Source organism: Castor canadensis, chromosome 12 (genome assembly GCF_047511655.1).
Source record: "Castor canadensis chromosome 12, mCasCan1.hap1v2, whole genome shotgun sequence".
In the NCBI taxonomy this organism is placed as follows: Eukaryota; Metazoa; Chordata; class Mammalia; order Rodentia; family Castoridae; genus Castor; species Castor canadensis.
The window spans coordinates 10936842-10950874 of NC_133397.1; the positions used below are offsets into that span (position 1 = coordinate 10936842).

Consider the following 14033-nt stretch of genomic DNA (forward strand, 5'->3'; position numbering starts at 1 on the left):
TCTATTCAGATGTAGACACACATTCTTTCAATTTAAAATATCTTTGGGCAAGTCATATAAATGTATAAGCATCTCTTTTTATTATCAACGGTTAAAAAGTTATAGTATTATATAATATATTTAAAGACTTTTATAAACTTTAAAGTGTCATGCAAATCTGAATTATATTTATCCCCTCTTAATCTTTTCCCAACTTGAAAATCCTAAATTTTAAATAGAGAAACTATAGCTACCTATACTCGATCCCAAGAAAAAAAACACTTAACTGGAGAAATTTATCAAAAGCGGTCTGGAAAAAAGTGTTTCTGAAAAGTCCTCAAATAGCATTCAGCAAATGTATTAGCATTCCTTTAAAGGTTCCAGTGGATCACAGATGATAGTTACAACCCCTGTCTTTTCCCAGTGGAGCTCATTTTACAGAAACCACTCTTGGTGTTTTACTGCAGGGGCATGTGTAGCCAGGAAGACGAAGGAGGACCTGTCTCTTTTGAACTTCCAATCTAGAGGAGGCTTTTCTCTGGCAAGCAGGCGATTGGCATTTTTCATTTCTCACAGACTCATACTGCAGATCTATTCCTGGCTGGTATAACTATCAGGACGCAAACAAGGTTCAATCCCTTCTCCAGGTTGGAAGCTCTACTTCAGGCCTGACAGGCTCTAAATACTGAGCCTCTTCCATTCCTGCTCCAGTTCCCTTATAGGGTGGAGTTCCACACCTAAATGGACTAGGAAAGTGAAGTAGAACTATCTTCCCCACGGCACATTCATAAAGATCTGGATGGAAGCCACAGAAATTCTTCCTAGATGTAGAGATTTCCCAAAAGCTACACAGCTCTGCCCAATGACACTAAAGGGTACTAACCACGTCTGGAACCAAGCACCTTGTGTGAAGGTGTTTTCACATGCATGTGTCCAGTAGAATTCATTGAATTACTGTGGGAAGTCTCTCTTTTTGAGAGCTTTCATGGATCAATGATATCAGTGGCAACAGATGAAACAGCACAGCAACCAAACCTTTGATCAGGGAAAGAGAATGCCAAAAATCAAAACTACTTCCTGAAGGCATAGCACAACCTGGAGGCTGAAGGCTGTGCTCATGTTCTTCGCTGAACTAACCAAACCTGAAAGCATTCTTAGAGCCACACACAGATCCTATAACAAAAGGCCCAAGCCTCACTGGCACTTGGGACTTACACATAAAATATTACCAAAGACTGGTTGAACATTAACCTACTACCAACCAGGGACAACTCCAAGGAATCCAGGCTGGAAAAGAAAACCAGACTCGTTAGAGTCAGTCAGGAAGAAGCATGCAGGCCAAGGATGTACACATTGCATGCTATGTGATTCAGTAAGTTTTGATACATTTCAGTATGCATAATTTTAACGATTAAAAAGCAGGCAAAACTAATCTAAGTTGCTCAAAATCAGAACAGTGATTTTCTGTGGTAGGGGGGACTAGACAGAACTTTCTGGGTGTGATCTCAAAGTTTTATTTCTGTATACAGATTGGTCCACCAGACAAAAGCAAATTTTTCAAAACCCAGAAAATTTGTGCATTCCATTGCATAAAATTTGATCTATTAAAATAAAAAGTAAATAAATAATGAGTCTTACTTAATGATCAGTACTCAGAATATAAGGTACCAATATGTGAAATTCAGGTCAAAATCTACCAAAAGTACATTGAGTTGATGGGAAGATTGGGGGATAAGAAGAATAAATACATTATTTTTTAACAAAAGGTAATGGTATAGCCTAGGAAGAAACATGGCAGGTGCTCACTAAGAATCTTTTCAACTTTATTGTATGAGGATTTTTTCATAGTTATTGGAAGATAAATCAGTGCAGTTTTCTTGGATAATATGGAGCATTTACCAGTCATACATTGACAGAATGGAAGAAGGAACACAACATGATTTTAATAGTTTGTTAATTTCTATTCAGTCAACGGCCCCACAAATTCGTTTCTATGGATTTATCCAAGATAACTGAAAATGCATGTCCAAAGGCTAGCACTTTAGTCATGTACAACAAAATATCATAGGCTATGTGTCTTAAATAACAGAAATTTTTTTCTTGCAGTTCTGGAGTCTGAACTTCCAGCATGGTGAGGCTCCTTTGAGGGCTCTTTCTTGTTTGTACATGGACACATTCTTGCTGTATCCTCACATGAGAGAGTGAGCAAAGTTTGTGATAGTCCATGTGACAGCACTAATCCCATCTTGAAGTTCGCCACTCTCAAAACCTCATGTAAACCTAATTCATTTTTTGTTTGGTTTTGATTGATTTTTTCTCATTAAAAACTACATTTTCATGTTTCTTTTTGATATGGTGATTTTTTTTACTAGAGATTCATGTTTTATTTGGGTGTTGGAGAATTTAGTTTTCCTGTAACTATTCTTGAGTTTGTTTTGGTATATCATTCAGTTACCTGAAAAGTATTTGCTCCTTTGTGCACATAAGTTAAGATTTAATGGGTAGGATCAAAAACCTGTCCAATCTAAAGGCAATTATTTCCCATTGTTGAGGAGAAAAGTTCCTGTATCTTCTATACATTGCTGCACAATAGACAAGTTTTGATGGAGTTTTCCATTTGGGAGAAGAGGAACAACACTATTCCTAATCCCACAAGAACTCTGGCCACTAATTTGTCTAGCATTTGCCCTGGTCTGGAAAGTTTCCTCACATGTAGGTACCAATCATTACACAACTGAATTATTGCGAGAACCATCTCTGTATCTGTCTCTCTGTCTCATTCTTTCTCTCTCTCTCTCTCTTTCCTTCTGCCTCTCTCTGACCTCAGCTCTTTCTCTAATCACTTTTTCTTCCACAGACTTTCCACTCTGTACGTTCTCATGCTCTGAATAGGTTCTGCTCTTTGTACCATAGCCAAGAACCTCTCTCAGTGTAGTAAATCAGTGACACTGTAAGACTCAACTCATTTGCTTCCCACCTCGCAGTCATGGTCTGTTACTCAGTGTTTTGATTATTTTATGGGGATGTTTTTTCTTGATTGGGCAGTTGGTAGATAGGGCGCGTTTAGTGTTGTAAAATGAATGTTCTTGTTTCTCTGTCATAGTTTGAAGTAGAAGTTAAACGTTTCTTCACCTATACTTATGTACTCCTGATCCTGGACTACAGTTCTTACTGTAATTCAACTTCTGTTTTGCTTTGTGTTTCCAGGCACAAAGGACAATGGAGTCCTTCCAGAGAGCACTGCTATTCTAGCACAGCTAGTAATAACTAACTTTATAAAAAGGCAATTTAAAATTACATACACACACACATTCTTCCATTCTTTCAGTTATCTATTGCTTCATACGAACCATCCCCAAATTTTGTATCTTATAAAAGCAAGGATTTAATTAACTCACAGTTTTGTGCATCATAAGTTTTGACTGGGTTTATCTGAGTGATTATTCTGCTGGTTTCCATCAGTTTGGGCTAAAAGTGATTAAATCAATTCAAAATGGGGAAAAAGCCTCTATGTTTAAAATAGAAATATATTTTTAAAATTTTCAGCCCTTGCTAGCATGACTTACCCTTTCTCACAGTCTTTTAGCCCCTGACATTTATATCTAATGACAGATATTTTAGATTTTGATCATGGGAGATCCTCATGCTCAAATGGATATTTACTATTTTGATTATTCATTAGGTAACAAGCCATTCCAAAGTTAGTAATTTATGCAAATGCAGTTTGATTCACTCAAATTTCTGTGGCTGGCATGGGATGACTAATTCTAGTGGTCTCATTTGAGTCATTCCTGTTATTATCATCATATGGAAACTCTTTTGAGGCTAGAATGAATAAAATTCCCTTATTCACATATTTACTGTGAATACTCAATAGGCTAACTTGCTCTTCCTCACCGAGCAGCAGAAGAGCTAGCATTAGAAAGATAGATCAGATCCCAATGTTCAAGTAAGGACTTTTCAAGCCTTTCTTGTGACACCATATCACATGGGCATGAACAGGTCAATATGGTTCAGAATGCTATACAGATGTGGCTATAGGAAGGACTTGTGCTTTTGGGACCATCATATTTATGCTTAAGTTTTCATTTGGACCAAGAGTCCCTATTCAATATATTTAAACACTTTCAGAAATATGGCAAGATCATTATTCTTGATATCCCTCTGGAAGTCTACTGCTCTTTGATTATAATCTTGATGGGATGTGCTAGAAACTTACTTCATTGTCCTCTTCTAGGAACTTTCATTCATCCTCACCCCTGCACATTCCTGTTGCTTCTTTCCTATGTTATGCCACTATTTTCTGAAATCTATCCACAACAAACAACAATAATAGTCATAAACAATTTAATTATTTTTGACATACATCTGCACAACAAAGTTTAAATAATTTTTTCCAGTTTAAATATCCCAATTGTGGTTATATTCTTTCCAAAGAACAATCTCCAAAATCGACATTTTCCAAACTCTATTGGAGTCCAGGCATTTGACCTAGATTCATTCAATAAGTTGTACCCACCCACCAATGATTTGCTCATGCCTGAGAGCAATATGGGATGGATGCATGGAGTTGTAGAACGCATGGTGACCTCAGGTGACCACTTCTGAGCATAAGAATGCAACATGGTTGATATGAAAACTGTGATACTTTCATTGTCAACTTCTAAGAAGGGGTTGGAATTGGCCTGTCTGTATTGCCCCTAGCCTTGTCATATAAGTCAATTCTCTGGTAATCCAGAGTATTTTAATAAGCAGTCTTTTTTAAAGTCACTTTTCTCATTCAAATAGTTTGAGTGAATTTTGTAAATTGCAACCAAGAGTCAAGATGGCTACAGCATGCTTTTTACTTTCTTGGTTTATACCTTATTTTGATAATGTTCCTCATCTCACCATGCTCATGTTATTAAGCCAATAAAAAGTGAATTCTGTTTTCTTATTGTATGAAGTTTTAAATCTACTTTATTATTGATTGAAAATTTTTCTGGGTGCAAACCCTAAGTAGAATACTCACTGCCCTTACCGTTTTAAAGGTTTATTCTCAATTGAGCGTTATTTGATTCCTTGATTGTTTTTATGATTTTCTCTCTTGGAAAGCTTTCAGGAATCATAACATTGTTTTGTAATTCACAAAACTGTGACATATATTTGACACTCTTTTTCTTATTAAAATCCTTATATACTGCAGTTATAGAAAATCTTCTTGGACTAGAGCTGTGATAGTCTCCTTTAATTCTTTTTTCTGGTCTGGTCTGCAATATTACTTGCATATTGTATTTCCTGTACAGAGCCTCTAACTAGTTTACTTGTCTTTCTGATTCTCCGTTTTATTCTACTTTTGTGATATGTCTTATAGAACATCAATTTTACCTTCACAATTTTAATAAAGATAGCATCCCTGTTTTCATTAAAATTATCCACAAAGTTCTATATCATTCATTGAAGATAGTTGTTAAAGCCCTAATATTCTGGCCTTATTCATGAAATAACTATATTTTTGATGATATTAAAATATTTTCTGAAATCTTTTTTATCTGCACTGTATTCTTATGACACTTGAGTTTTTCTTTTTCTTTTCTTTTCTTCTTTTATTTCTGCTAGAGTAGCTCAGGTTGGCCTTGCACTCCCAATCATCATCCTTCAGCCTCATCTGCTGGGGTTGCAGACATCAGTGCTATGCCCAGATAACAGGTGATTTTGACTGTTGATTTTGCTAATTTGTGACACTCAAGTAGTTAAGCATTTCTAGATTATTTATACTTGACAGCAAAAAATGAAATGATTAGGTCTATGCCTCAGTGTAAGGTACAGATTTGAATGCTTCCATGGAGCCTTCTCAGATATTACTATCTGCACCTGTTTTATACAGGACTACTGGATGGAGGTGCCTCCATGCTTGGCTGCAAGTGTTCTGAGAACAATGTGGGAGAGAGGAGAGTCCTTCTTTACAATGCTCAGTGTAGACATGGACTTAGCCCCTGCTGTGGACAGGTAATTCCTCAGAACCTTTTATGATACCTTTTAGCCCAGCATGCAAAGCAGATTCATTCAGAACACTGAGAAAATGCATCTGTATATTTCTTCTGCAATGAGAGGACTTTGCCTATACTGTAGGATTGGGATTTAACTGTCTTTAGTCCCATAAACAAAGAACAATCAATCTATTCTTCTTAAAATTCTTAATATTTTCTTGAAATTTTCTGTCTGTCATCATCTTCTATCCCATTCTCTCCTTCTTTTCTATCAGTTCAATGTTACATCTTCTTCATTCTCTTACAATCTTTTGTTTGAGTCAAATAATACCTGTACATATTTCTATGGAACTGGATTCTATTCTATTGACAGAAAGGATGATCACATTGATACTTTTGAGAAAATCATAATGCTCAATTATAAAAGTGCTTTAGTAATTTATAATAATTCTACTAAATAATTTTTACACAGACTCCATCCTTGTGCCCTACATGTGTTGAAAATATTTATGGTAAAGAATAGCTAAAAATTGATTTCATGTGCAATTTTATTAGAATGATATTTTAAAAATATACATTGATAGGAAAGCAGTAAAAATGAAATGGTTTATCCCAAGCCATTAACAATGGATAGGAGTGATAGGACTATTGTTCTCAACCATTTCATAATTTCTTAATGTTTACTTTCATGATTCTATGATATTGAAAATCAAAATGGAAAAAGAAACCAGAAAATGGAAAACGAACCAGATAATAGAAAGTATGTGTAAAAATATTCTTTTTTTACCTACAAGCTTCATTTTCAAGTCTTATGTAAAAGCCAACAGTGCCCACCCAGTCTGTGCCTAGCTGGCCAGTTGTTTCCAGCAGCTGGTCACATTGGCAATTCACCAAGAGAATGGAGATCACATCTGATTTCCATAATTATGGAAATTGTTTTGCAGCTGCTATTTCTTTTCTATTTAACCTTTCCATAGAAATATGTATTTTGTAAAGGGATTTGAGAATGAGGATTAGTCTATCTTTCTGTGATCAGTGTAGGCAATGTGGACAAAAAGAACAGCCTGACATTCACTAGCTATGTAGCTCTAGAAAAAACAAACATGTCTTTTTCTCAGTGAAATTATTTTTTATCTATTAAATGAAAGTTTAACTCCAACATAAGTGATAAGCCATGATGTTCCCTCTTTATATACATTAACCGAGAAACCAGTTTGAGATGAATTAGATTATTACAGTGCAATGTTCTTTACATCTCAATATTTCTCATGGTGTACCTTAGGCACAAAGAAGTACCAAATAGTTCCACAAATTTATTGAAAAGGTTTAAACAAGTCAATTATTCATATCCTAACAACCTGAATAGAGACTTGAAGAAAATAATATATCTTAAATGAAAGAAACATATGTCATTTCATTTTTAAATAATCACAATAATTTCTTACTAAGAAAAATGACTTTAGAACAGTGTTGGACCCCTCAAATTGTAGAATCAGATTAGATATGACTACCCTCATTTCTTTTTCCCTACTGATTTTCTTGCTTTATTTTAGTGCTTGCTTGTTATTTTAACAACTAGTGAAAAGCCAGTTTCTAAATATGTCACAGCCTTGAAAGAAATGCAATGGATTTAATGTTGAAACTGAAGTGTCTCAAGCTGCTTGTTCACAATTTCTAAATGATATTGAATATTTCTGCCTTTGGTTCAAAAGAAATTAAACTATTCCTTTCTGTATTTCTCTAGATATGTCAACCCATAGTTATAAAATTGTGAACTTAACATATTTAGGGCTAGCTAGAAAGCTAGAATTTGTCCTGTTCTTTGCAAATACTGCTAGATTTAAGAACATTAGAATATTCCTCCAATGAACTATTTATAAATACTAGAACTATAGGAAATCCTAATTTGTATCTAACTCAATTAACTTGTCCTATAGATACACTAAAACCAATAAGATACAAGATTTGCAAAGGACACATCTGGTTAATAGAATATCATTTTATACTAATTTTAATGTTTTATTATCATGTTCTATTGACTTAACCTTGATCATTGAATAACAGAGATCCAGTCTTTGATGTTTGATCTCACAGATTTATTGTAGGAGGCATTATATGTGCTCAACAACTACCTCCTTAATCTTTTAAAAGGCTCAAATATGCAACTGAATCAGGTCTGATTCTTTTTTCACATCAGATCTTTGAGAAATGAGTTCTTATAGTCACTCATAATACAAAATTCAAAATTTAATTTGCATTCTAGTTTGATAGAAAAAATTAACATTCTTCTTGGTTCCTGATATAGCTTCCTCATATAAAATCTTCAAGACTTTTCATATTCCATCAGAATATGAATATTCACTGTTCATACAAATCCATATAGACAACTTCACATGTTTTTGTCTTACTTAACAACCTAAAAATCTGATTATTTCAGATATCCTTAACTATATGTTTTTATGGCATGCACATAGAAAAAAATTAAATAAAGTAAAAGAACTGGTTATAAGATGATGACTATTAACTCACCCTAAATTAATATATTAATTCATGTATTAATATTACTGGTCTATCCCTTTATTCAATCTGCCAATTTTATTAAAAATTTCTCAATCACCATGTTATTATAGCATCTGTGAATTTAAAATGTATCAAATGCTATTGTTGTTAGTTCAAAATCTAGTAAAATGCAGACACAGAAACAGTGACTTTTAATAATTTGTGATGGATGTAGACCAGAAGTCTTCACTATAGACTCATGGCACCATCTATCTCTGCAGTTCAGAAGAAGCTCCAAATACAGTGCAGCTGATGCAAGAAAGAGGAAGTTAGGTCCAGATGGTGAAAAGTATGATCACGATGAATGTTTAGGACATTTATGGGAGAGGACATATATTAGGTACACTGAAGTTTGGAAATGAGGAGAGATAAAGGTACAATATTACTCCGGAAAAGTAAAGTTGAGGAAATTGAGTATTAGAGGGGTTAAGGAACTTGTATTATACTGAAAAGACAATGTCAATCTCCCATAATATGTACTGATATAATTCCAGCTTTTTTTTTTTTTACAAAACAGATATGATTCAAATTTAGGTTTTTGGATATGTTATACACAAGAGAATTATCCATGTTTGAACATAGTCATTATCTGACCCTGTGAAATTACTTCTTACTTCTTAGTTTATAATCAGACTATGTGAATAACAGAGAAATCTTGAAATTAAATTGAATATGTTCATCTTGTCTGCTTAATGACTAGTCTGCAAATGTTTTTTTTTTAAAAAAAGTTTTAGGTTATCTCACTCAACATCCATTAAACTACAGCACTTGACTTTTTTTGCTCTGTTTTAATTTGTTTTTGTCATTTTCCTTAAGGCAGGGTTAGCAAATTCAAATAGCCATAAAAGGTGTTATTAACCTAGCAGAGAGAAGATAACACAGTTAAATATGTAGGATTATATTGTATATCTGCTGGGAACTATGAAACACTGGAGAGTTCACTTACCCTCCTGAATCCAAATTCAAGTAGAAAGACCATGTTGAAATCTATACCCAGTTATTTCAAATCATCCAGTTTTCCTAAAACAAGTTAGAAATTGAATTTTCCTTTTAAGTGTAAATTTTCAAGTGCTTTCTCTCAGCACAAACAGGACTTCAATTCTATGGTACTCTGACCAGTGCTAAAGGAATCCTTCTCTTTTTATACCAAGTTTTCATAATTTCACCAGTCTTCAACTGTTCATGGTCACATAAATGACCTGCCCTACTGTGAGCTTGTAGCTAGCTAAAACAGTCATGGAAGAACACACATTGCTCACTTTTTACCTATACATATATAAAGGAAAGGGCTGGCTGGACTGAGTTCACTTCCTTAACTTGTCTCCGACTTTCCATAGGTAATGAAAACAGTAGGTTCTGGAGAAAATGGCCATTTATCACCCTAATTCATCCCCAGGATAATAGATGAGGTGAGATCATTTGCTCCCTTTTAGCAATCTAAACTTTCTTGGCTTTAGGCGTTGGATGACCCCATTGTCAAGGAGCACAGTCATAGGAAGCAGGGATAAAGTGGAGAAAGAAGAGTTCTCAACAGACAGCTTTCTGTGGGAAAAGTCTTCAAGGCTGTTAGGGAAACAAATTAATCTTGTATCTGGGGAAGTGAGGTTCTTCTAGGGCCTGGTGAATGACTCAAACCAACTTCAGTGAAGACTGGGCACTTTCATCATTTCCCGCTGAAGCTTGTGAGTCTCTAACTCCCCCACATCCTTTCACACTACTTTTCTTCCTTTGCTACTTACAGTCTCTTTACATGGAAATCATCAGATATAATAAAAATTTAGTTCAGTTTTCTCCTTGGAGAAGGGATATCACAAAACAAGTAACAAGAATCAATAGGGAAGGTAACTATAGCGCTGCATTTTTGGACACCATTCTGGTGAGCCTTTGTGATTTTATTAGCTGAATTATTTTCCAACTATATTGTCTCAAGGCTGCTCAGATAAGGAGATGGAAGTGTATTTGTTTACTATGTGGAGACCTGGGTTGAATCAAAATGACAAACAACATTAAGAAAGTGTTTCACTTCTCTGAAATTTGGAGTTCATCTCCAAAATCTTAACTTCATTGACATCGTATTGTTCAGAGACCTAAAGTAGTGAATTTATGTAAAATCACTAGTAAATAATAACAAATACCTTGTCTGTCTCTATTGTTTTCCCCTAAATATTACTTTGAATTAGTTCTTTCTCTCTCTCTCTCACACACACACATACACACACACATTAATAATAAAATATTCATTATGTCTTATTCAAGTGAATATGGCATTCATTTATGTTCAGATGTACTTGTGATCAGATGATGATCAGATGATGGCCATGAATAAGTGCACTTGAATTCACTTCTTTATACTTATTAAAGACAGATGTAAGAAGAAAAAACCAGATAAAAAGCAGATGCAAGCATGACCAAAACTTGTCCTTTTGAAGTCATAGTTGAAGAAATGTTTTAGATTTTTCTGAAGAAACAAAATTCAGAATTATGCTATAACCTTTTTTTCTAAGTGCAACATCTACGGAAGACTTAATGGAGTTTACAGCAGTTGATATATAGCTCAACTTAATAATAAATTCCAATTTTCATTAAATCTGTGATTCCAATACATATGAATAAAACACATAAGAATTTTATTAAAACTAAGTTCCACAAGGAGGGCATATGCAACAATAAAAGTAATAATAATAAAAATAATCAATAATAAAATTTCAATGGAGTCAGTTCACATCAATCATTACCATTTATCCATCTTCACATTATTCACTGATCATAGATTTTCAGGCTGAGTGAGATATGTAGATTAACTAAAGTTGCCCCTGTACTATATTATCTCCTCATCATAATTTTGCAAAAGAAATTAGTGTTTGTACACCCGAGAAACACTGCAGGGGGGGGCACAAAAAGAACCATATAAATACTCAAAAATTCTTCCATCTTTGACCCATAATTAGTGAATGAATCTTTGGACTTTGTCATGTAATAAGTAGGCAAACTGCTTAAGTGATAACTACAATGATCATTGGACATAAAGATTCTTTTCTATGTGTGTTTAGAAAATGCTGTGACAACCTGCAGCAGATTCTTAGACCCGTAATTTCACAGAGTATCCTATTCTGACTTTGGGTTTACATTAATGAAGAAGAACTTCATTAAATATTTATTTTAAAATGTTAACAATGAAAAGCAATGATGAAGAATATTTAAACATGAGACATGATTACTGAGGCATTCATTTGTGTAGCTTATTATACCTACATCTAGTACTGTTATGTCTTCCTAAAAAGCACAGCCCTGAGTACAAAACTGGTAAAGAGCAAAAGAAAAGGAGGCAGATAACAATTGCGATCACATGCTCAGCTTTTAAAACTCAGTAAAAGGGGAAAAGTATGCACAAAAGACCTCTACTTTTTGTGCTGAACTCCTTTTAAGTAGTTATTCTTGACACTCTGTATGAAAAATAAATTCTATCAAAAGAATAAATATTCAGCAGGAAGACAGCTCAAATGCTCACAATATAATGAAAGCAGCAAAGCAGAGGGCAGACTCTGTCTTACCAAGGGGAGAAATAAATCTCGTTCAGCAATTTGGGGGAGTATCCTTCCAATGTCCTGTAATAATAAAAACCCATTTCAGTGAAGTAAAATTAAAAACCACTGAATACGGTAGCTTTCAATTTGATCCTAAGACATTTTTAAAGGTATATTATTCTACTTAGGATGCCACTAAAAACTTAAAGCCTCATTTTTGTAAAGTAGTTTGCTTTTCAAGGAAAAATAATTGTTATATGCAAAGAAATCATGTCTCGGTTTCTGCAGAAGAAGGCAGTTTCTGTATGCATGAATTAATATGTATATGCTGTATATTTCTTTTTGCCATGTACACTTTTGTTTTCTAAATAGAAAAGCATTTTTGTAAAGAATATATTGAAAAGATGATTCTCTCTTTGGGTCTAAAGATTAAGAACAGAGAAATGAATAGGAGTCTTTTTTGCTTTCTCAGTTGAAATTCCATGCCTCATTCATGGGTTTTCTTAGTTGCATTCTCTTTTTGCTGAGACTTTCCATCATACTGATCAGACAGAATCTTTGTCTTCTTCAAAACTCCATGTATTTTCTGTGTGATTATCCCAAACAGCTTTTACTTCTCTAGCCATGGCTGTGCATGGGCAAGGCATAGTCCTAGAGAAGTACGTCTCTTGAATATGGAGAATAGGCCCACTCTGTTCCAATATTGCCTTGTACCTATTGGGTATAGTCAGGACCAATGAAGTCAATACTCAACACAGAGAAGCCTCCTAGACTTCCTTCTACCTACTTGTGAAAACAGGAATTTTCCTTCTCAAAGGTTATTCACAATCTATCTCTGATTCCAATGGCATCTACCCTAGCATTATTCCTGCCAATTATAGAAAAGGCTTAACTCTTCAAACACACATGCTTCCATACCTCCTATATTCTCACATGTGACACTCAAGCACCCATTTTTCTTGATTAATATGAATTTTGTTTCTCCCAATGAAATTTCAAATCAACCCACTACTGTAACTGCTTTGGTTGTTGCCTCTGGGTGCCATTAACAGGACACTTTTTAATCAAAAAATATTATTTTCTAAATAATAAAATATATTATTAAATATCCTTTGTTTCCATAATAATTTCCAAGTACAAATTCCTCCTGGAGACATTATGTTTCTTCTTGCAAGCTCTTAGACTTTGATTTGCTGAGCCATTTTTGTAACACTATTCTAACTTTCTTCTAACTGGCCCTCTTTCACCAGATTTTGAGTCATTTTACACCCTTGTTATCTTTCTTCTTCCTGCAGATGGATTACAAGACTACCCACTTCATGAGTTCAACTTGGATTCTCAGCATTGAAGTCTTCATTCTCACCTTCCTGGAAGTCACTATGCTTCTTAAGAAACGATATGTATTACAGATAACAGCCTTCTCCAGGCCTCAAAATAAGGCAAGCCATTGTTTGTCTGTTCAAAATATATTTGCATAACGTAAAAGAACAAGTCTCCTAAATGATTCTTCATATAATCATGAAAATATGCTACAAAGTGATTTCTGGTCTCCACTTATGCCCGTAGAAGTAACAAGCAAAATTATTATTCACCACTAATCATAATTAATGATCGTTTCAAAGGTGCATCCTCCAAAATTCCCATCATTCAAAAACAGCAATGAAGAACAAAGGACCTAAGGTAGAGAATGTGTGTTGCTAAGAATTGGTGGCGTAATTTCTCCTCATTAATGAAAGTACCATTGTGTTCTACATCTGTCTCCAACTTTCTCTGTTTGGCTTTAGTATGACTAGTTTCCTGGGGGTCCTAGTTTCCACATCTCTCACATAGAGTATCCTTGTATACCTTAACAAAGCTTTTCTATGATTCATCTAATACACATTTTGTTTGTCAGTGACACAAATTTCTTGTTTTCAAACTGTGTAAAGTATACTAACTGAAAAGATAGTCATCCGTACAAATGAATATTAAACAAATCAAAAATGGTCATTATAACAAAATT

At 34.3% G+C, this 14033-nt stretch overlaps 1 long non-coding RNA gene across 1 annotated transcript; it reads left to right on the plus strand.

The window, feature by feature from the left end:
• The first annotated feature begins 1287 nt into the window (after positions 1 to 1287).
• LOC141415007 (uncharacterized) lies at positions 1288 to 13500 on the plus strand. The gene is made up of 3 exons (XR_012440026.1): positions 1288 to 1351; positions 5846 to 5967; positions 13327 to 13500. It is a non-coding gene; the product is annotated as an uncharacterized lncRNA (long non-coding RNA).
• Positions 13501 to 14033: the final 533 nt, after the last annotated feature.